At 36.2% G+C, this 24,922-nt stretch overlaps 1 protein-coding gene and 1 non-coding gene across 10 annotated transcripts in view; one reads left to right on the forward strand and one right to left on the reverse strand.

Moving 5' to 3' along the window:
- The window catches only part of MAPK10 (mitogen-activated protein kinase 10), a 317,221-nt gene that overhangs the window by 221,382 nt on the left and 70,917 nt on the right, over positions 1 to 24,922 (reverse strand). The gene's annotated exons all lie outside the window — the stretch shown is intronic.
- Positions 22,812 to 22,916, forward strand: LOC116630308. Its single transcript, XR_004298911.1, has one exon. It is a non-coding gene; the product is annotated as a U6 spliceosomal RNA (small nuclear RNA).

The raw sequence follows: 24,922 nt of genomic DNA on the forward strand, positions 1-24,922 counted from the left end.
ATCCCTTGTTATTTCTCTATACCCTGTCCAATGTTTAAATTAATCCCTTTATTAAATGCTCCTCAAATTACCAATTGTACAGAATTCTGAGTGAAAGACCTTTGCTTCTGCAAATTTTCGAATCTCTTGTAATATAATTTCCTCTCCTAATGTGTCTACTTGGTTTGGCCACCAACCATGACCTACCTTCAGTGCTCCTAATTCTCCAAACTTAGTCTAATCTAGGTAGAATTACCTCTAACTTTTGATGTTTACTTACCCTATCCCCCATGACCTTGCTATATTTCCCCCTGTCCAAACCCAAGCCCTTATAAACACTATCAATTATATACTGATATTACAAATAGTCTGGGATTAATTTTTGTTTTGGAGATGTAGCAGGATATAGTTGAAAGAGCAAAGGCTTTAGGTCTGAACAGATGAGCATTTGAGTTTCAATTCTAGTATTTCGCTGATGCCTGAGCAAGTCAACAAAACTATCTTAGCTTCCATTTCTTCTGCAAATTATGAAGAACAAGACCTATTCCACAAGGTTTTAATAAACACTAAAGATGACATATGTTGAAGTTTGGCATATAATATGTGCTGGAAAAATGTATATTATTTTATTATTGATAACATAGTTAATACTCAAGAGCCATTATGAAGCATATTCCAACTATAGGATCATTTCCAAAGGTCCATTCAACTATATCAAGAAATTTAAAAATTCTACATAGCTATAGAAATCTTCCACTGCTTAATTTTCTCATATCAACTCACAATATCAAATAGTCACAATTATGATTGTTGCTAAAAGATAAAAGTAAATATAATATTGTTTCTAGTTACTGCAGATATAAAGAGCAAAAAAGTTATGTGTTCAAGACTTTTATTTCTTGCTTGTAAAAACATTAAAAATGTTTTTTAATTTTGAAATTTGAAGTTAACAAGAAAATGTCACATTAATTCCATCTTTCCCCTATCAGTGCAACATATTATGACAGCCTTCATGGTGTATGATTTTCCTTTAACATTAAAGCTATCTTTTTGTTAAGTTGCCAAGATATCTGGCACAGTTACCAGTCCAAATTAAGAATATGGTCTTTTAAAGTGCAAACATTGACAAAGTAAAAAACTTTCCTAGGCAAATGAGTTTCACACCACACAAGAACAAGAAGAGATACTTCTGTTTCCTTTCTCAGAATGCATTAGAAAAATCTTTAAATAGACCTACTAACTGAACAGCCTTGAAGTCAGAATAGCTGGTAGGTTGTGAGCTGTGATTTTTGAGACTGTCACACAGGACTTTTTAAACCCTTTGCCTGTCTTTCCAACCCCAGTCAGTGATGTCTGAAACTCCTTTGGGAATACAGAAGTCTATCATCTATCATTTGAAATAGGTTTAAAATGTAAAAAGTTATTAAACGTAAATTGATAGTTACATTTGCTTTTTATTTTTTCCTAATTCTGATAAAGAGTTACAGCAAGGAAAGAACTGAAAGGTTGAAAAGGAAGAAGCTGACAACACTGAAGACAAACATCATCTAATTCATATTTGTGCCTAAGGCTGGCCCTGCAACTAGCTCTCCAAGATTCTAATGAAAGTCCTCAATATGCCTCTTTCTGCTAAAATATGTGTCCTTTCTTGTTTTTTGATGGCCCTGAAATTTATATAGAGATTCTGAACCTGTTCAGAAACATTCCTTCACCCAACAGCCTAAAAAAAAATTGTTATGAAGTATGTGAATTCAAAGTCCTTATTAAACCCAAAGGCAGCCCGCCCAGGGTATGGAACGCATAGGTGGCCCCCGTGAGTATCCACTGACATAACTTGAAATGCATTGGCTTTGGTGACAGAGAGGAACCCATTTAGGTTTTTCATTTCATTTCGTTTTGTTTCTGGCACATGGGCACTGAAGAAGAATAGATGTAAAGAACAAGAGAATGCTTCCGTTCTCATTCAACCCCTTAGGATATGTGGAGCACAAACTGACAGATACATTAGAGACAGAAACTGCAGAAACTATTTTCAATAGTGTTTTTTTGGGTGGAATGCTGGCCACAGGCAGTTCTGTTACAGTGTTGAGGTGACAATCAGAGCTGAGGCAGGGTTCATTATCCACTTCTGCATCTGACCTTCACACCTGGCCTGACCTTGAGGACTGATAGTTTTCCAAGCAGCAAGGGATAGCACCTGTAACACAGATCTCAACATTTTCACATCTGACAACAACGCTGCTTCATAAGTAGAGATATGGATAGGGGACGGTGAAACCAAGAAAAGAGCAATTGGCAGAAATTCTGTAAACTGGGTTGGCAGATTAGTTCAAGAGAACATGTGAGGAACTTTTTGGAACTTCCCTGAAATGCTTGCTAGGTATAAGAAACACCAAGGGAAAGAGGAGAATATCTGGTAAATGGAAGATGAGGCCCAGTTTCAGCAGGTAAGGAGCTGGGAGCTCCCATGGTATGAAATAATATAACACATTAATAAGATTTTGGGTTCCGGAGTCAGTCCCTGGTTTCAAATGTTGACGTACCACTTAATAGCTTTATGACATTGGGCAAGTCATTTAATGATCAGTGCTACAGTTTTCTCATCTATAAAATGGAGGTAATAATCTCCACTTCACAGTATTGCTGTGAGGTTTCAAGGATTAATACATGCAGATGGTTAGAACAGTAACTAGCAATAATGACAAACATTTGACTGTTATAATTTGGTCCTATTTGTACTCACAGGCTGATGATGTCAGAGACATTTGGAAACAGAGGTTACGGGGCATCTTCTAAATCAAATAGACATTTCCTACTTTCTCTACTATCCCAAGCCAATTGGAGTAGCAACTAGCACACATAATGTAAATATCCATTCAAATCTTGTAAAAAAGTAATAACAGAAAAGGATTATGTATTTGATCCCTGGATGATGAATGTGCATTAATAATATCTTGGTAAATCTTAAATGAACCAGGATTTTGAGAAGCTTCATTCTGTTTGCAACTCTGAAATTCACTTAATCTTCTTGAGCTTTGAATTGATTACTAAATCTGCATCTGTATCATCAGGACTAGACAGTGCAAAATATTAAAAACACAACAATGTAAAAGATAGTATGTGTTCTCCCAAAATGATAAGCTTTTTCATTTCAACCCTGATCAAATCCATCTTTGATGGTATGGGTATATATTCATGTACTGTATTTTCTTTTATATATGAGTTCAGGTTTATTTGAGGAGCCAAGCTATTTGGATCACTTTGGTCTCCAGCTCAAGCTTCTATGCTGAGTGAGTAGATGAAACAAATTAACAGGTATGTAATTCAAATGTAAATGTATACAATCATTTGGAAATGGATTAATAGCTACAAAATAAATGTCCTGAATGAAAAAGCTTATAGTAGTTATTGTTTTAGCATAGATTTCCCCCAAATGCTTTAATTTGCTTCTGCAAAAATAAAATTGCCCTCCTTTAATTTCTAGATAAGTAGACAAAAGAAAAATTCTAAGCAGGCCTCTGAATCAAAAGCCACATAAATGTAATTATTCCCATCATATCATTTTCCTTCTTCCCAATATCTCAAGCCATCCCAACATCTTAATTCTCATAAGCTACCTCTTTCCCTCAAGGAAGAGTCAGCCACTTGAAGGTCTTCAGATCCTTCTTGCTTGGAGGCTTATAGGACTAGTCTTATCCCATCTTCACCCTGCCTTTCCCCTCCATCATCATCAGAAGTCCTAGCCTGCCAAATTATCTGTTCTTCCAGGGACAGTGACCCCCATATTGCTCTGGACATGCCCTAATTTGTTCCCACTCTCCTGTACTCTTCCATCTTGCCCTCTGGAATTTACAGTCTTTCATCAGCAAACTCCCCCACCTGTGTCCTCAAATTACTTTTTACCTTCTTGTTATAACCCACATCTGATTTGCCTTTACAATGCTCTCAAGTGGTAACTATTGTTTGTTTCACATTCCACATATCTCAGAGATTTCAAGTAAAGTTGGTTTGTTCCTCTCCAATGCCTTCTCCAAAGAGTTTATCTTTCAAATCCTAAATCATGTGAAGCTTGTTTCATTAGAGTTTACCACTCATTCCATTTTGATGCCATGAATCCACCCCCTAGTGACTCTCTTTTGTTAATGACCTTAACACCTAACTTGTCTTTTCTTTCTTCTACTGTCTTATCATTGATCCTTCAACATCCAACAAATACGCTGGCCTCTCAGTTCCTTAACCACCTTAGCTCTGATGACTTTTTTTTCCAATTTCACATGGTTCTACTTGCAAATTTTAACCATCATTGATAATTGCAGCACCTTCAAATCTCAATTTCAAAATACCTGCTTTGCATCCAAATCACTCATCTAGCAAATCATACCAGTACTTTACCATCCTCACTAGGGATCTCCAATCCACTCCCCCTACCACTTTTCATTTCCAGCTCCCGACTCCAAACAATCCTGCTTCCTTTTTATTCAGCATCTCATCCATGGTCTAGCACTGTAATTGCTCTCTGATAGATTGTATTTGAGGTGCAAAAACAAGAGAGAAGAATCAACCATGGCTCCAAGGTTATGGAAGAATGGAGTTGCTATTTACTAAAATGGGGTAAGCTCTTCCTTCATCATATCTGCATAGAGAAACCCTGGCCCTTGTTAAAAACAACTACCCAATTATTCTTACCAGAACCTGGAGAAAATCCTAACCATAATGATTACTCTCACTTCAAATGTGAGTCCACATTTCTCAGCATTGCTACAAATAATCCATGGTTCTTCCCTCAGAAATTCAAATCCCATGATCACAAATGGCTGTTTCATTCCTCCTTCTTGCTGTCCTGAAATCTTCAAAAACCCCTTCTGCTCCACTATAACCTGATAACCTTACATCATAATTCAAAATGTTTTCTTCTTCATCTTTCTATCATCAATTCTTATTCTCTTTACCTTTTGGTCCACTGTACTGCAAGTACTGTTGCTGCTCAGATCTTTGCCAACCAACTCTTTCTCTTATGCTCTAGCACTTGCTCTAATAGCTCTCATTTTCTCAAAGTCTTTCCTATAGCAAGTTCTCACATTCTGCTAAATCATTGTCACCAGCATACAGATGTGTATACATCACTCATCTTTAAAAAAGAGAGAGAACAAAAGCTTCTGTTGAGGGGTGCCTGAGCATCCAACTCTTGATTTCGGCTCAGGTCTTGATCTCAGGATCATGAGATCAAGACCCATGTCAGACTCTGCACTAGGAATGGAGCCTGCTTAAGATTCTCTCTCTCCCTTTCCCTCTGCCCCTCCTGCCCCTGCCTGTGCTCCCTCACTCTCTCTCTCTCCTCCCTCTCTCTCTCTCCTCCCTCTAAAAAAGAAAGAAAGAAAGAAAGAAATCAATCCCTCTGTTCAAAATCCACCATTGGCTTCTAACCCAGAGTAAAAAGCAAATTCCTTACAATGGTTCACAAAATCCTATATCATTTGGTGCCCTGCTTCTCCTGGAATCATCTGCTATCATTCCTCCATCCCCAGTTCACTCCACACTGATCTCCTTGCTGATCCTCTAATAAGACCAACATATAGCTGCTTCATGGCAGGTGAAGGAGCAAGCAAGGAAACTTGTTTTTCCCTCTACCTGAAACTCCTTTTCCTAGATATCCACATGTCTAGTACCCTCACTTTCTTCAAACCTCTGGTCAAATGTCACCTTATTAAAATGGCCCTCCATGACCATACTTTAAAAATAGCAAGGCTACTTCCACCTTCAGCACTTCCCCCCCCCACTTATGTTTTTATATTTATCCACAGACATTATCAACATCTAACAAACTAGAGTATATATTTACTTATTTGTTGTTTGTCTCTCTCAATTATAACGTCAGCCTTTTGAAGATAAGTTTCTATTTTCTTTTTTTCTGTTTTCCCAGCATGTAGAACAGTGACTGGAACATAAGATGTGCTCAGGAAAAATTTATCGAAATTCATTCATTGAAACAACATGGTCAAAATAAAACTATTCACAGACACACACACACACACACACACACACACACATTACTCCCTTCACCAAATTTTTTCCATCTCTCTGAATAGCTGCACTATCTTCCCAATTGCCCAAGTGGAAAGCCCATGTGTCCTCCTCAGTCCTGCATCTTCCCTTCATACTCCACATACAATTCTTTAGAAGTCATGCCCACTCCATTACCAAATAGATCCCAAATCAGGCCACTTTTGCTCCATTTTTACTGCCACAGCTCTATTCCAAACCTTCAGAATCTTTCACATGAACAATTGCAATAGCTTCATATTTGCTCTCCACCTGCAGTCTTGACATCACACAGCAGCCAAAGTGATCCTTCTAAAGCATAAATCAGAACGCACCACTCCCCCATCTCCCTGGCTCCCATTATAACTGGAATGAAATATAAAATCCTTACCACAACCCACAGGCTCTACATTAATGGCCTCTGGTTGCCTCTCTGGCCTCATGTCTCTCCATCCTCCACTGCTTACTATAATCCGGTCTGGCTGTCCTTCTTTCTTTCTCTTGAACAAGCAAAGCTCATCAGCATTACTTATTTGCTTTTGAAGTTCCTTCTTCCTTGAAATACTCTTTCCCCAGGTCTTCATATGGCTGCCTCCATATCACAATTCAGGTCTTAATTAAAGCATCATATCCTCCCAGAGGCCTTCTCTGACCGTTCTCACTAGCCACTGATCTATCCTTCCCCTTTACTATATATTACCCCATTTTTAAATGCTTTCTAGGAATTACCTGTATGTGAATGAATAAATGAATGAATGAACTACATATAATTGTCTCCTCCACTCTTTCAACCCCAGGAGAATGTAAAATCTTTATGACTATTTCTATGCTATTCTCCATAATGTGCCCAGTGTCTAGAACAGTTCATGGTACATGGTATAATATATACAGTAATGATTTCATTACTTACTTCATAATGTCTACCAACATTTATTAAATGGCTAGAATGCACCTTTCTCTGTTCAAAATATAAAGGCTGGGGGCACCTGGGTGGCTCAGTTGGTTAAGTGTCCGACTCTTGGTTTCGGCTCAGGTCACGATCTCAGGGCTGTGGGATCAAGCCCCGCATCGGGCTCAGCACTCAGTGCAGAGTCTACTTGTCCCTCTCTCTCTGCTCCTCACCCCGCTCATGTGCACTCTCTCTCTAAAATAAATAAATAAAATCTTTGAAAAAATATGTATGAAGGCTATACAAAGGTAAAAGTAATTCCTATACTATGAAATAAAAAGTAAACAAATTATTGCAATGTAATGCCATATTCTCTGTGTTCCTCTCCAGGCTTCCTAAACATAAACTACATATATCATTAGAACCCACCAGTCTACGAGAGTGAGCTATTAGGTTATTTCGTGAGTACATTGCCCTGTCATTATGACGTATGCCTGAACACCTTAATGTATTTGGTTCTTGTCATTTTAACCAATTCAAATTTCTCTTTGCTGGCCTCACTGCTTTAAAGCTCTTCTTACAGTTAATTCAAACTGCATCTTCTAAAATCTTCCCTTTTTATCACCATGACTACCTCGCTACACTCCTTAAGTTCTTCCTCTAAATTCCTAGGTTTAGTAATTCAATTCAGAAAATGCTTGAGTGCCTGTGAGCATACTGAGTCTGTACATTTTGTCTTAGCACTCAAGGCCTCATATCTCTGTATCTACTCTCTCACCTCAGTGCAGCCCACTTCATTTGTTAATTCAATATTCATTTTTCCTCCCTTTCTCTACTCCCATTTGGAGAGCACTTCCACTTCAAATACTGTATGCCTTGCTCCCACAGTCAGCCAAACCCAGCCACAGTCAGATCAACAATAAATTCCTAGATAACCAAAATACAAATTATAAAAAAGTAATTAAGCCTCATCCTAATACACAAAATTCAATATTCGTCATCAGTTCTTAAGGTTATATAATATTCAAGGTTCCTGTATAATAGTAGTGAAAATATTTAATAAGAAAATTCTGATTAAAACACATTTCTATGGTGAGGTGGCCTAAATTTTAAAAATCTTAAAGTCATTTATTTTTTAAAGTAAAATATGTTATCCTGAGACTATTTTCTGAATAACTGCGTATTATAATTCAAAGACTATGAAGAGTATTTTGTAGATATAACATCAATATATAAGAGAGGGTTTACAATTTCAAATAAGAAAAAATGTAGATATTAACTTAAAACACTTTAATTGGAAAAAATAAAAATAAAAAGTATTTTAAAAGTATTACATGAATCAATTTATTGTGCATCCATTTAGGCATGGAAATTGAATGCAAAATTCTAACATTTCTAATTCCAACTAGAAATTTGGGATCTTACTGTTCAAAATTTGCTCAGCATTCTGACACATGAAATGAAGAGATTAATTTGATTTCAGGCACTCAACATTTTAGTAAAATCTTAGGAGATGATAATTTTTACTTACTCTTTGCCTCAAACAGAAAAGGCTGAAGAAAAGTGAGAGATGAACAAAAATCAGTGAATACTAATTGTGAAATGTGCAGATTACCATTATAAACTTTATAATTACTATCAAAAATTTAGGAAGGCAATTATTGTCATAGTGCAGTGTAACTAGAGTTTTGTGTGCAGAAGCATATGAAAACTAATTTAAAATTTCTGGAATCCAGATAGTTGTAAAACACATGAAATTTAGAGGGGAAAGCCAGGTCCTAGGAAGTCCCAAAGCTTATATTCTTTGAATCCTACTGATAAAACAGTAGAAGATAAACCAAATGCCTTTTGTTTACCTTTGTCATTAAGATAAAGATGTCATTTATATTTAACTCCTTTGAACCACCACCTATACCATTTAGGATACACTATAATAATTAAGAATTAAAATTTTAATTGAGATAAAATCAATAGATAGTGAGATGCACAAATCTTAAATGTATAATTTGATGATTTCTGATACATATATACACCCTGCAGCCACTAACCCCATAAAAACATCAAACATGTCTATCACCACAGAAAGTCCTTGTGTCACTTCTAGACCATCCTCACATCCCATAAGCAACCAGTGTTGAATTCTATTGCCATAGATTAGTTTTGCCTGTTCTTGCACTTTCTAAAATGCAATCATGCTGCATCTAATCATCTGTGCCTGGTTGATTTTTCTCAGAATGATGTTTTTAAGTTCATGTATGTTGTACCATGCATCAATATTCTTTTCTATTATGGGTATTATTTCTCTGAATGAATATACTGCAATTGATTTATTTGTTCACCTGTTGTTGAAATTTGGGAGGTGTTTCCAGGTTGGGGCAATTATGAATAAAATTGCTATGAACATTCAAGTACAAGTCTTTTTGTGGAAATATGCTTTCATTTCTCTTGGGTAAATAAAGATCTAGGAGTGGAATTACAGGGTCATGGGTAGGCATATGTTAACTTTTTACGAAACTACCAAACTGGGGTACCTGGGTGGCTCAGTCAGTTAAGCATCCTACTCTTGGTTTTGGCTCAGGTCATGATCTCAGGGTCAAGAGATTGAGCCCCACGTGGGGCTCCATGCTCAACGGGGAGTCTGCTTGGGATTCTCTCCCTCTCCCTCTGCCCCTCCTCCACTCACTCGTGCACACAATCTCTCTCTCTCAAATAAATAAATAAATCTTAAAAAAAAAAAGAAGAAGAAGAAAAGAAAAAGAAACTGCCAAACTGCTTTCTGAAGTAGTTGTACCATTTTGTCTTCTTTGGCAATAGGTGAAAGGTCTAGTTGCTCCACATATCACCATTTGGTATAGGGGACATCCTAGTGGGTAAAATATGGTATTTCATTGTGGTTTTAATTTGTATTTCTCTGATAACTAATAACGTTGATGCCTTTCAGGTGCTTTTTGGCCCATCCTATGTCTTCTTTTGTGAAGTGTTTGTTTAAATATTTTGCCCAATTTCTTCAACTGGCTCATTTGTCATTTTATTACTGATTCATAGAAATTTTTAAAAAAATATATTCTGGGATGGATAAAGAATATGTGGTATATATATGCAATGGAATATTACTCAGCCATCAAAAAGAATAAAATCTTGCCATTTGCCATGTCATGCATGGAGCTAAAGTGTATTATGCTAAGTGAAATAAGTCAGAGAAAGACAAATACCTATGGTTTCACTCATATGTGGAATTTAAGAAACAAAACAGATGAACATATGGGAAGGGGGGGGAAAGAAAAAAGAGAGAGGGAGGGACGCCTGGGTGGCTCAGTTGGTTAAGCATCTGCCTTCGGCTCAGGTCATGATCTCAGGGTCCTGGGATCGAGTCCCACATCAGGCTCCTTGCTTGGCAGAGAGCCTTCTTCTCCCTCTCCCTGCTCTGCCTGCCACTCCCCCTACTTGTGCTCTCTCTCTCTGACAAAAAAATAAATAAAATCTTTAAAAAATTAAAATTAAAAAAAAAGAGAGAGGGAAACAAACCATAAGAGACTCTTAAAGATAGAGAAAAAACTGAGGGTTGATGGAGGGAGGTGGGTAGGGTATGGGCTAGATAGGTAATAGGTATTAGGAGGGCACTTGTTATGATGAGCACTGGGTGTTGTATGTAAGTGATGAATCACTGAATTCTACTCCTGAAACCAATATTGCACTGTGTGTTAACTAACGGGTTAGTTAGATTAAAAAAAAAAAAAAATTGAAATGAAAAAACAAAAGGCAAAAAAGAAATATATATATATTGGGAACCAAAGCAATCTATAGATTCAAAGCAATCCCAATCGAAATACCAACAACATTTTTCACAGAACTATAAGATAATACTAAAAGTTGTATGGAACCACAGAAGATCCCAAATAGCCAAAGCAATCTTGAGAAAAAAGAACAAAGCCAGAGGTATCACAATTCTAGATTTCAAGATATAGCACAAAGCTGTAGTAATCAAAACTGTATGGCACTGGCACAAAAGTAGACACATAGATCAAAGGAACAGAATAGAGCCCAGAAATAAACCCACACATATATGGTCAATTAATCTTTGACAAAGGAGGCAAGAATATACAATGGGGAGAAAGAGTCTCTTCAACAAATGATGTTGGGAAAACTGAACAGCTACATGCAAAAGAATGAAACTGTACCACTTTCTAACACCATACACAAAAATAAATTCAAAGTGCACTGAGGACTTAAATATGAGACCTGAAATCCTAAACATCCTAGAAAAGAATATAGGCAATAATTTCTCTGACACTGGCCATAGCAACATATTTTCTAGATTGGTCTCCTAAGGCAAGGGAAATAAAATCAAAAATAACCTATTGGGGCAAAATAAAAAGCTTTGCACAACAGAGGAAATGAACAAAACAAAAAGCCCACCTACTGAATGGGTGAAGATATTTGCAAATATATAACCAATAAAGGGGTTAATATTGCAAATGATACAACCAATAAAGGGGTTAATATTCAAAATATATAAAGAACTCACACAACTAAACATCAAAAAACCAATGAACCAAACAAACAATCCCATTAATAAATGGGCAGTAGACCTGAAAAGACATTTTTCCAAAGAAGACATATAGATGGCCAACAGACACATGAAAAAATGTTCAACATCAATAATCATCAGAGAAATGCAAATCAAAACCACAATGAGATATCACCTTACATCTGTCAGGATAGCTAGAATAAAAAAGACAAGAAATAACAAGTCTTGGCAAATATGTGGAGAAAAAGGAACCCTCACACATGGTTGGTGGGGATATAAATTGGTGTAGCCCCTGTGGAAAACAGCATGGAGGTTCCTCAAAAAATTAAAAATATAGAAATGCCATATGATCAAATAATTCCACTATTGGATATTTACCCAAAGAAAACAAAAATACCAATTTGAAAAGAGATATGCATCCCTATGTTTATTGCAGAATTATTTCAAATAACCAGGATATAGGGTGCCTGGGTGGCACAGATGGTTAAGCGTCTGCCTTTAGCTCAGGTCCTGATCCCAAGGTCCTGGGATTGAGCCCCACATCAGGCTCCCAGCTCAGCAGGGAGTCTGCTTCTCCCTCTGCCTCTGCCTCTCTCCCCTGCTCATGCTCTCTCTGTCTGTCTCTCTCTCTCAAATGAATAAATAAAATCTTTTAAAATAAATAAATAAAATAAAATAGCTAGGATATGGAAACACACACACACACACACACACTCACACACAGAGGAATATTATGCAGCCATAAAAAAGGATGAGATCTTGCCATTTGCAACAATATAGATGGAACTAGAGGGTACTATGCTAAGTGAAGTCAGACTGAGAAAGATAAATGCCATACAATATTACTAATATGGAATGAAATCTAAAAAACAAGACAAATGAGTAAACAAATAAAAAGCAGAATCAGACTTATAAATATAGAGAACAAATTGATGCTTGACAGAGAGAAGGGGGTGAAGGGATGGTCAAAATGGGTGAAGGGGAGTAGGAGATCCAGGCTTGCAGTTATGGAATGAAAAAGTCACGAGAATAAAAGGTACAGCAGAGGGAATATAGTTAATGGTATTGTAGTAGTGTTGTATGGTGACAGATGACACTTTTGGTGAGCTCAGCATAACATAACATATAGAGAAGCTGAATCACTGTATTGTATGTTGTATGTTTCTGAGAACAAGTTCTTTGTTAGAGTCTATATTCAAATATTTAATTCCAATATATGGCTTATCTTTTCTTCTTCCTAGCACTGTTTTTGAACAAGAGGAATTTACCTTCTTATGTTTATCATATTTTTTAAAGATTTTATTTATTTATTTGAAAGAGAGAGTGTGAGTGAGAGAGAGAGAGAAGGAGCAGGGGGAGGAGTGGAGGGAGAGGGAGAAACAGACTCCCTGCTGAGCAGGGAGCCTGACGTGGGGCTCGATCTCAGGACTCTGGGATCATGACATGAACCGAAGGCAGACACTTAACTGACTGAGCCACCCAGGTGCCCTATCATATTTTTTTATTTTATAATTAACGGTTTCTGGTTCCTAAGAAGTTTTACATACTCTAAAGTGTAAAATATATTTTTTATTTTTTCCAGAAGTTTTATGGCTTTAGCTTATATGTTTAAGTCTCTAATCCACCCTAAATTAATTTCTGTATAGTATGAAATAGAGCTTGAAGTTTATTTTTTCCACACATTTATATTAATTATTAAATTTTAAGTTAAAGATTTTGGGTGAGAAACATAAGAACACAATATACCTAACCAGCACTTGAAAATGATTCCTTTTACTTTGCCACTTTTCATTATTGTTGATGTTGTTTCAATGTAGCTCATGTCTATACAAGAATAGTCCAAACAGAAGTGGGCTAAAATGGTTCATAGGTCTGAGGATGGCAAACCACTTCTGCCATTTGCTTCTGTCTCAATTCCACCTTTTCTGAGGATATTTGCTGGATGGCTCAAGCTTAGGAGGTCTCACACATCCTGGGGCCAAACATGCATATTGAGCAAATTGCATCACCTGCTTCTCTTGTGAAATGTACTAATATTGGCAAATGATTTGATCTTCTACCTAGAAATTCACTTTAGCAGCGACCCACAAAATGTGCAGTTCCCCTCCTGAATAGTGGGTCTATGGCAGCCCTCTTTTAAATAAATATACCACAATGTTATTTTTCAGGGCTTTAAAAATTTCTATAAAATAAAATAACCAAGAGAAAACTAACACTTTAACATATCTAAGTATGGAATCTTCATTATTCTATTGAAATTCTTTTTATGTGTGCTTCCTTATAATTAATTGGTTTAAAATCATTTATTACTTTCACAGTACAAAACTAAGCAGAGTAAAACTAATGATATACTATACATTGGCTAAATGAATTTAAATTAAAAAAAAAACTAAGAGTATTAACATACTATACGTTACCATTAAACCATCGAGCTCCTGACCTCCCTTCGTTCCTTTTTATTTTTTCGCATTTTTTATTATGTTATGTCAATCACCATACATTACATCATTAGTTTTTGATGTAGTGTTCCATGATTCATTGTTTGTGTATAACACCCAGTGCTCCATTCAATATGTACCCTCTTTAATACCCATCACCAGGCTAACCCATCCCCCCACCCCCCTCCCCTCTAGAACCTTCAGTTTGTGTCTGAGTTCATAGTCTCTCATGGTTCGTCTCTCCCTCCAATTTCCCCCTCTTCATTTTTCCCTTCCTACTATCTTCTTTTTTTTTTTTAACATATAATGTATTATTTGTTTCAGAGGTACAGGTCTGTGATTCAACAGTCTTACACGATTCACAGTGCTCACCATAGCACATACCCTCCCCAATGTCTATCACCCAGCCACCCCATGCCTCCCACCCCCCACCACTCCAGCAACCCTCAGTTTGTTTCCTGAGATTAAAAATTCCTCATATCAGTGAGGTCATATGATACATGTCTTTCTCTGATTGACTTATTTCGCTCAGCATAATACCCTCCAGTTCCATCCATGTTGTTGCAAATGGCAAGATCTCATTCCTTTTGATGGCTGCATAATATTCCATTGTATATATATACCACCTCTTCCTTATCCATTCATCTGTTGATGGACATCTTGGCTCTTTCCACAGCTTGGCTATTGTGGACATTGCTGCTATAAACATTGGGGTGCATGTACCCCTTCGGATCACTACATTTGTATCTTTGGGGTAAACACCCAGTAGTGCAATTGCTGGGTCATATGTTAGCTCTATTTTCAACTTTTTGAGGAACTTCCATACTGTTTTCCAGAATGGCTGCACCAGCTTGCATTCCCACCAACAGTGTAGGAAGGTTCCCCTTTCTCTGCAACCCCGCCAACATCTGTCGTTTCCTGACTTGTTAACTTTAGCCATTCTGATTGGTGTGAGGTGGTATCTCATTGAGGTTTTGATTTGGATTTCCCTGATGCCGAGCGATGTTGAGCACTTTTTCATGTGTCTGTTGGCCATTTGGATGTCTTCTTTGGAAAAACGTCTGTTCATGTCTTCTGCCCATTTCTTGATTGGATCATTTGTTCTTTGGGTGTTGAGTTTGATAAGTTCTTTATAGATTTTGGATACTAGCCCTTTATCTGACATGTCATTTGCAAATATCTTCTCCCATTCTGTCGGTTGTCTTTTGGTTTTGTTGACTGTTTCTTTTGCTGTGCAAAAGCTTTTTATCTTGATGAAGTCCCAATAGTTCATTTTTGCCCTTGCTTCCCTTGCCTTTGGTGATGTTTCTAGGAAGAAGTTGCTGTGGCTGAGGTCGAAGAGGTTGCTGCCTGTGTTCTCCTTTAGGATTCTGATGGACTCCTGTCTCACATTTAGGTCTCTCAACCATTTGGAGTCTACTTTTGTGTGTGGTGTAAGGAAATGGTCCAGTTTCATTCTTCTGCATGTGGCTGTCCAATTTTCCCAACACCATTTGTTGAAGAGACTGTCTTTTTTCCATTGGATATTCTTTCCTGCTTTGTCGAAGATTAGTTGACCATAGAGTTGAGGGTCCATTTCTGGGTGCTCTATTCTGTTCCATTGATCTATGTGTCTGTCCTTGTGCCAGTCCCATACTGTCTTGGTGATGACAGCTTTGTAATAGAGCTTGAAGTCCGGAATTGTGATGCCGCCAGCTTTGCTTTTCTTGTTCAACATTCCTCTGGCTATTTGGGGTCTTTTCTGGTTCCATACAAATTTTAGGATTATTTGTTCCATTTCTTTGAAAAAAGTGGGTGGTATTTTGATAGGGATTGCATTGAATGTGTAGATTGCTCTAGGTAGCATTGACATCTTCATGATATTTGTTCTTCCAATCCATGAGCATGGAATGTTTTTCCATTTCTTTGTGTCTTCCTCAATTTCTTTCATGAGTATTTTATAGTTTTCTGAGTACAGATTCTTTGCCTCTTTGGTTAGATTTATTCCTAGGTATCTTATGGTTTTGGGTTCAATTGTAAAAGGGATCGACTCCTTAATTTCTCTGTCTTCTGTCTTGTTGTTGGTGTAGAGGAATGCCACTGACTTCTGTGCATTGATTTTATATCCTGCCACTTTATTGAATTTCTGTATGAGTTCTAGCAGTTTTGGGGGGAAGTCTTTTGGGTTTTCCTATTGAAATGTTTTTAAATCTACAATTTCTATTTAATATAGGGTACACACCAGCATTCTTGCTTTAGGGAAACCACAAGTTCCACTGTAATAAAAGGAAAATAAAAGCTACGTGATGCAGAATTTTATCTTGCCCAGGACCTGAGCAGTTAATAAAGCCAAGATATAAGCTGCACCTATTCGCAAAATCCAAAAAATTCTCAAAATAACAGTTCACATTTCATACTTTTCTAAAGTCCTGTCAATAAAATCAAGCAAGGGAAAATAGTAAATATGTTTCATTTGTACTTTTACAGCATAGATATTAACTGGTTCGTGGTCACAAGTTGATAAAATATTTTAGGAGAAACCAATACAATTTTGTAGTTTGTTTACGACGTCCAGAGAATTTGACTTCTTACAGAGAGTCACCAAGTCTGACTCTCTTAGCAATCAGATATCAATATCGTTTGAAAGTTTTTGTCTTCATCATATTTGATTTTCATAAAGCACTAAAGTATTTCAAAATACAGAGCTAATTTATCATTTTTGTGGTTTTTACATAAAACTCAAATACTTGGTGCAAAGTGTTGTATTCAAAGTAACAAAATGCAGCAACCAAAGGTAATTTAAAAGTAATTCTCAAAAACTAATGAAACTAAACATAATAATATGTTGGCTAACTGGACATAAAAAAAAGTTCCAATTGAAAACCCCTTCACGGTACTGGATGCCAACTTACTAATGTTCCCATTTACTCATTTTGATATGTTATTCTCAAAGCATTTGCGTTTTTAAAGAAATCATTTTTTAATTCTTTTTAAAAAAGTAATTCTAACTCCTAGGTGTACCTCTTGAAGAACATTAAAGAAAATCTAATTTATAACCCATTTCTTTAAAATCATATACTTTCCTCATTCCTATTGATTTCCAATTTTCCCCACTCCCACTTTCAACTCTCTTCCCTAAATTTCCTTCCATCTGTCTCTTGATGAGACTTTCCCTTTCCTTTCCCTCTTCCTTTTTATCCTTTGCTATTCTCTTTTTCTCTCAAGACAGTATCTTCACGCAAGTACCCATTTGTGCTTCTACTGTTCAGCCTCTAAAGATTATGCCAATCTGCAGAGTAAATTCGTTAGGCAGGAGAACAGAGAAAAGCATTTCTCCTCACACATTAATATTTTCTGTCCCTGTTACATACATATCACCTCTCTTAAGGAAGTCTCAAGATATTTTAAGGTACCCAGCATTCCAGTGCACCTCCAGCTAGTAGTTGTCTCTCAATCAAACTTGACAGAAAGACTGAGGTTAAGCAATTTTCTCAATTAAATTGTGGATAATAAGGAATTTGGCTTAGGGCTTTGTCTCCCAAATTAAAACATTTTTCCAGTGAACACCAAGCTTCTTTAAGGCTTTACATGGACAAATACACCTTATCCATCTTCAAAATGGCTTTCATTGGCATTATAAACTGTCCCCACTTTATGAAAACAAAGGATCTTGATTAAAACAAAGAAAATTAAATCTATGATAATAATTTTGTGTGGTCACTGGGTGAACATGCAACAGTTTTTTTCACAGGATAAATATGATTTATTCTGATCATGGTGGATTCTTAAAGAATCACTTCTAATTATACTGCCTGATAAATAAGCAGAAATGTAAAAACCCTTACTCCCATAATTACTTAGGGAATAAGATTCTACCTAATTTTGTGCAAAACATAGGACTACAAGGTGTTCTATTGCTAGAATATAAAGAAGAATATAAAGGTCACAACTTAAAATAATATACATCATCTTTCAGGTAAAATAATAGTGAAATCTATGACAAGGAAATTATGTAGTCTACTTCTAATGAGTGATTCCAAGTATTTAATTCCACATGGTCCATACTGGGAACATCACACTTAAAGTCACAGCTTATCAAATGTTTAAAGACCCAAAGAACATTAAATACCACAGTTTCACCATTCTATGAAAGACCACTATAGTGCTATATCCATCTAGGCCTAAAAGATCCTAAAGTCAAATATGATTTTACTACCTCTTGGAAAGATGTATGATAGTAGAAGGGTAAAATCAATAATATGGGCTCTTGTTTTAAGGTGTAAAGATACATGAATTTTGTGTTTTAATTAAAAAGCCATCTCCTCCAGGAAGCTTCCCATGATAAGGGTAAAGCATTTTTTTGGTCTTACTTAATTTCAATGATCTTAACACTTTATTCCTATTTGATCTGGGGGTGATTAAATATATCTAGTATATTTGACTTCAAAGTCAAGCAAGCCTATAAGCTATATATGTATAGCTCTTCAATAAGTATGTAACAGTTAGGGGCACCTGGCTGGCTCAGTTGGTTAAGCATCTGACTCTTGATTTCAGCTCAGGTCATGTCTCAGGGTTATGAGATCGAACCCCATGTCAGCCTCTGCACCGGGCATGGAGCATGCTTAAGATTCCCTCTCTCCCTCACCCTCTGCCCCTCCCAACCCTGCTTGCTCTCTTGAGTTTTCGCTCTCACTCTCTCTCAAAATACAAAATAAAAAAATAATTATGTAACATTGAAAATATACTTTTGATCTTTACTGTCATTAAATGGTTTTTAACTATAAGCCTGAGAAATGTGAACATTTCTGATAGAAATTGTATGACCTACATTAAAACTGTTCGTTAGGGCTTTCCCCTATTTTGTTGAGTTTATTTAGTTAATTCATATTTATATCGTTTCCTTTTTCCATGATCAGTGGTCTTCTATTCCTCAAGATTACCAAGCAATGTTTCTATATTTTCCTAGTACCTATCTCTATTATCCTACCCCCCTCATCCCCTAGCTATTAAACTAATTTCACTCCTTTCAAACTGTATGCCCTTTCCAACCAACTCTAAATTCTTAGAAAATAATTTGGTCTCCTCATTCACAGAAAATACAGAATCTCTCTGTACTAGTCAGGGTACAGTCTAACTACTGTAACAAAGTGACTCTAAAACCCAGTACTTAAATAAGATAAATGCTTATTTTCTTCTGACATAACATACAAAGGCAGATAGGAAAGCAGTCTGGGCTTTGCTCAGGAGGATAGCCAGGATCCCAAACAGACAGGTTGGCTCATGCCCTCACATGATGAAAACTATCCAAGACTGGATGCCATTTTAGTCATTTCCCAGTCAGGTGGAAGGAGAAAGGGTAATCCAGAGTAAGCCACTTACTGTACCTTTCCTAAAAAAAAATATACACATCATCCCAGTCATATCCCATTAGCCCAAACATAGTCACATAACCACATTACCTGCAAGGAAGGCCATTGCAAGGGAGGCTCTATTACTAATAAGAATAAAAGAAAATTAATACCAGAGGACAATTTAGCAGTCCCCATCAAAACAGTAGATAGAAAATTTTCAAATTATTTCTGTAAATCATAACTCTAACACTAACTATAAACCACAAAAAATATACCTGGATCCACACCCTTATTTTTATTCCCTTTGGTAGTTGAGGACCCATTCATCCTCCTTTCATCTTGAACCTACCTTTAGCTCATTTTCCACGAGGCTTCTTCTGTCATTTATTCTCTTTCTCTTATAACCTCAAACATACCATGTCTACTGGCTTGGTAGCTTTAAAGTCAGCATAGTGGAAATATTTACACCACAGAAATGGGCAAATAGCACAAATCTGAGGGGTTTGTTCCTCTGAAGAGCCAGTTTTTAAACTTTTGTTAGCCCATCATTGTCTTCAATTCATTCTTTGCATACTAGTCAGAGACTTCTTAACCCACAAGGTGAATCAAGATCATATGATCAACTTCTCAAACGTCATAAATCTGAGTTAGTTGTCTCTTTCATGTGCTCTTAAAAAGCCTTGAACGTTCTCATCCTACCACTTACCACACTGTGTTGCAATAACCTGTTTCCTTGTTTTTATTCCCCTATTAGACTGTTTAAAGATGGAAAGTATTTCTCTCATGTATTCCCAGCACCTAAAACAATGCCTAACACATAATTAATGCTTAAAAACTATCTGTGGAATAAATGAATGAAATAACAAATAAATGTGCTTTCCCCCAAATATATGCCAACCTCCACATTACTCCTTTTAAGCAATATCCTTGTTACCCTTTACTCCTCAGTTTATGAACCATACATTTCAGTATTTTATGGATTACAGATAATCTATCCATCCCGATCACACTTTTTAAAGAGCAGCAATAAAAAGCAGCAATAAATTTGACTAGGCTCTTAAATATTAAAAATAGCTACCCTCATCAGTCACTGAAAATATTCTTTTGCATTTCATTTGCTCATATTGTACAAAGTTTGGCTTGGAATAGAACTGCAGCCTCAGCTTCCACCTTACAGAAGCCCTCTGAGAAAGAAAGTAGTTCTTGACAGCTAGCTTCTGTGGCTGGAGGACTGCCACAAAAAAATCTGAATATGCCGCTGTTCCTTAAAATAAAACCCTCTCCCTCATTCATGTAAATTATGTTGCTTGAGAGGGATTATTTCCACAGAAAAGCACAGAATAATTAATGTAATGTACAAATCCCATCTCTAACTAGAATTTTGACATAATCTACTCCCAAATTCCATCCCTCAGGAAATTTAGCAAAAATTCAGTATCTTTTTATGTATATAAATGACACCCCCCCTCAAAAAAAAAAAAAAAGTGGGTTTTTTTAACACTTTATTCCTATTTGATCTGGAGGTGATTAAAAATATCTAGTATATTTGACTTCAAAGTCAAGCAAGCCTATAAGCTATATATGTATAGCTCTTCAATAAGTATGTAACAGTGAGGGGCACCTGGCTGGCTCAGTTGGTTAAGCATCTGACTCTTGATTTCAGCTCAGGTCATGTCTCAGGGTTGTGAGATCAAACCCCATGTCAGCCTCTTCTTTTTTAAGATTTTATTTATTTATCTGACACAGAGAGAGAGAGAGAAAGAGAGTGGTAGGCAGAGGAAGAGGGAGAAGCAGACTCCCGAGCAGGGAGCCCGACGTGGGGCTCAATCCCAGGACCCTGGGATCATGACCTGAGCTGAAGGCAGACGCTTAACAACTGAGCCACCCAGGCACCCCAAAAAGTGTCTTCTTTGTAAGAGCTTATCTCAGTAATTGGAGCCTCTTTTTTGTCAAGTGGTAGTAGTCTAATTTCATTTTATCTCATATTCAAATATTACTTTAACTATCTCTAAACCTCTATTTTAAATTAGATGACTTTCATCGATATTATCTATTCAAATATTAAATCATTTTTTAAACAGAAATATACTGGCCATCTACTGTGTGCCTAGCCCTCTTTTAGGCATTGAAAAACCAGAAATAAAAAGATAATAGAAGATTCCTCCCCTTGGGGAGTTTATATCATAGTAAGGAAGAAAGACAGTAAACATATAAACAAATAAACCATATACTTTCAATGAGTAGTAAGGGCTCTAAGGAAAAGAAAGACCATGTGAAGGAATGGCAAATGTGTCAGGTGAGGGAATAGGCAGGACAGGGTGGGCTATCTTAGATAGGATAATCAGACAAGGGTTTTCTAAACTCTGATGGGAAAAAAGATATCCAAGTGTACAGTGGAGGGGAAAGCAGAGGGAATACAGCAGCAAACTCAAATACCCTGAGGTGAATAGGAGAGTAGTGTGTCTGACTGACAGAAAGTCAGTAATGATCGGAGAATAGTGATTTTAAATCACATGGTCTCCCACCATATTTAATTTTATTTTCTTTAAGAGAGAATACATATTCATAATGTTAATCATAAGCTTATCAAGCCACCAACATGAAGTCTCTATGCACAGAATTGGAAGTGGTGGGCATTGGCACGTCGTTGTGAATATTTCAAAGATACAGATATAAATAACTTCAAAAGCATAAATTAAATAATTAACAATACTCAAGCATAACTTAAAAATTAGGAAATGATGAGTTTTGAGTTTTTGTTACCTTTTTCTTTAATAGTATTTAATTGCGAGTTTATACATTTAGATTTTGAATAATGGCTATGTTTAATAACTGGGTGACAAAACTCCTTAGAATATAACAACTGGTTCCTGCAAGCAGGTACATACCAGCTCCAGCACACCACCAATGCATGCTCTCTGTGAGTAAGGGCCCTTTGAGCTGCCCAGAAACCTGAAAGGATCTATGGAAATATTTAATTTCTAATTTCATATCCTGCTTGCTGCTGCCAAATGGTTTCTCCCACTTCCCCACACTCACCTGAAAACAAACAAACAAAAAATAAAATAAAAAGGGAAAAGCTGGTTTGTAGATACATCATTTGTGGCCTATCCTGGGAAGTAAACTGAGGTTTGTTTGTTTGTTTTAATTTTTATGATTTCTCACATATTAATGTTAAGGTCAAAAGCCAGGGTTCTAGGATTCCATACTAGCTCTTAGCAGTGAAAAACTAATAAAATTGTTTTAAGGTAATCATATAACAAACTTAACTTAATACTAAGATTACTAAGATGCTCTTTAAAGTGCCTAAGCATTGAGATAAAAACTCATGATTATGTGACTATATGTCGAAGCAGAAGGTAACTTTTTAAAATGCTAAGTTCTTTTTGCAAAAGCAAAATACACAAGGATGAGGTACTAAATAACAAGATTACCATGTTCCAAGTTAATAAATATAAGAGCATTGCTAGAACTGTAGCACACTAAACACTAACCTATCATGAGTATGTACTTTTATTCTTTTTCTATTCTTAGCCACATTGTCATTATCACCCATTTATATTTCATTTTAACAAATAGCTTACCAAACGTTAAAAATTTTCACTGTCGTGCTCGCTTTGGCAGCACATATACTAAAATTAGAACAACAGAGAAGATTAGCATGGCCCCTGAGCAAGGATGACACGCAAATTTGTGAAGCACTCCATATTTTTCAAAAACATTTTTTTTCACTGTCTGTTGGAGGCCCAGAGCAGATGTTACTATTTATCTTGAAGAGGAAACAAACACACACACACAAACATGTAATAGTACTCCTAAAGTGGCAAAAAATTAGAACAGTTTACAGATTGGCTCTCTAGTATAAGGAAGAAAGAGTTTAAATAATAATAATAAATTATATTAAATATATAAAATTCATTGTGTATATATATATGAAACAGGAAAGTATAAAATCACAATGGTGTTTAAATATGTACTTCAGCTATAAGCAAAGTGTACAGATTACAAAAGATCATGGGCTTACACAGGGACAACTGCAAAATGGTTTTCTTTAACAATAATTTGTCTACATCACTATTTTAGCACATTTTACACATATCAAAAGACAGATGTACAATTTTATGTATGGAGAATTGTTTTAAATGAGCTGTACATAGTATCATAAAACCTAAGCTAATAGGCAAACTGGCCTCAAGGCCTTACTAACAAATGTAGCTTTCAAGAACAGCAAAAGAAATGGCCTGGATACTCATTAAATAGAATTGACTATAATTCACTAACTCCCTAGTGTGGTACTACATTTGGTATCAGAATAAGGATTGCCTTTGGCTATAGAGTTTACTCCAAACCATGGACAGAGTGGACTGCTCATCTTCCACTTAGCTTATTACATATCAGATGGAGCATTTAGTTATGTGTGGCTTAAGGAACAGATTATGTTCTAAATCACAAGAACTTGGTTACTGAAGAGCAAGAGTCTTAGTTAGTTATACGTGGTCTAGAAATCCATATGAGTTTTGCAATATAAGAAAACCTGCAATAAAAAATAAATAAAATCTACTAAATACTGGAAATGTTAACTTAGCAATATTATTAAAAGTAAAGAAAAACTATGATTAAAAAATAAAACAGAGCCACCATAACCAAGTAATCAATGTTAAAATCCTAATAATATAACATATTGATATTATATAACTCCCTGATAGAATGCACCAGAAAGGGCATTCTTCCTCCAAATTCATAACCTTAATTGAATCGTAAGAAAACATCAACAAGCCCAAATTGAAGAATGTTCTACAGAATACTTAACCATTATTCATTCAAAGTATCAAAGTCACAAGGAACTGGCACAGATTGGAGGTAAGGAGACATACATGGTAAGTAAATGCAATATAGGATCCTGGACTGGACCTTGGAACAGAAAAAGGACATTAGTGGAAAAACAGGAAATTGGTTAAAGTCTGTAGTTTGTTAATAGTGATGGGTCACTGGTAATTTCTTTGTTTTGTTCATTCTTCTATGGCTATGTGAAGGGTTAACTTCAGGGAAGCTAAGTAAAGACTACATATGGAAACTGTACTGTCCTTGCAAATCTCCTATAAATATAACATTATATCAAAAATACATGTTTAAAAAACACATGAATTTACAATACATAAAATATAGAGAAAAATTGAAATTACATATTTTATCACCAAACAAATCAAACATTTGATTGTTGATCTGCTGTTGATTTGATTTGTTATTTTCTCTTTTTCTGTCTTTCTTTCCTTTTCTTTATAGTAAAACCTCTGAACACTTGTCTTTGGTAAGGCTGACCAGTACTGAGAAGGGCACTCATTCTGCAACCCGAGTGCCTAGCTTCAGATTCTCTCTCTACCACTTACTGTGTGATTGGGGCAAACTACATCTAAAAAATAAAATTTAAATTTAAAAATTAAATTAAATAAACTTCTTGTGCCCAGTTTCTTTACAAATGGGGAAAATAATATCTGCCCCATAGAGTTGCTGTAAGAATAAATGAATTAATATATGCAAAGCACATAGAACAGTGTACATAAAGTGACCACCATTTGACAGAAGTTTGGAAGCAGAGTGACATCTCCCACTCTAGAAGGCAAAGAGGGATCACTCTTTCTCTCCCTTTACTCTCTTACTATAATGGAGCTGACATTACTGGAGGATGGCTCTAGTTGATCAGATACTTGTGACTGAAATT

Source organism: Phoca vitulina, unplaced genomic scaffold (genome assembly GCF_004348235.1).
Source record: "Phoca vitulina isolate PV1807 unplaced genomic scaffold, GSC_HSeal_1.0 scaffold3, whole genome shotgun sequence".
Lineage (NCBI taxonomy): Eukaryota > Metazoa > Chordata > Mammalia > Carnivora > Phocidae > Phoca > Phoca vitulina.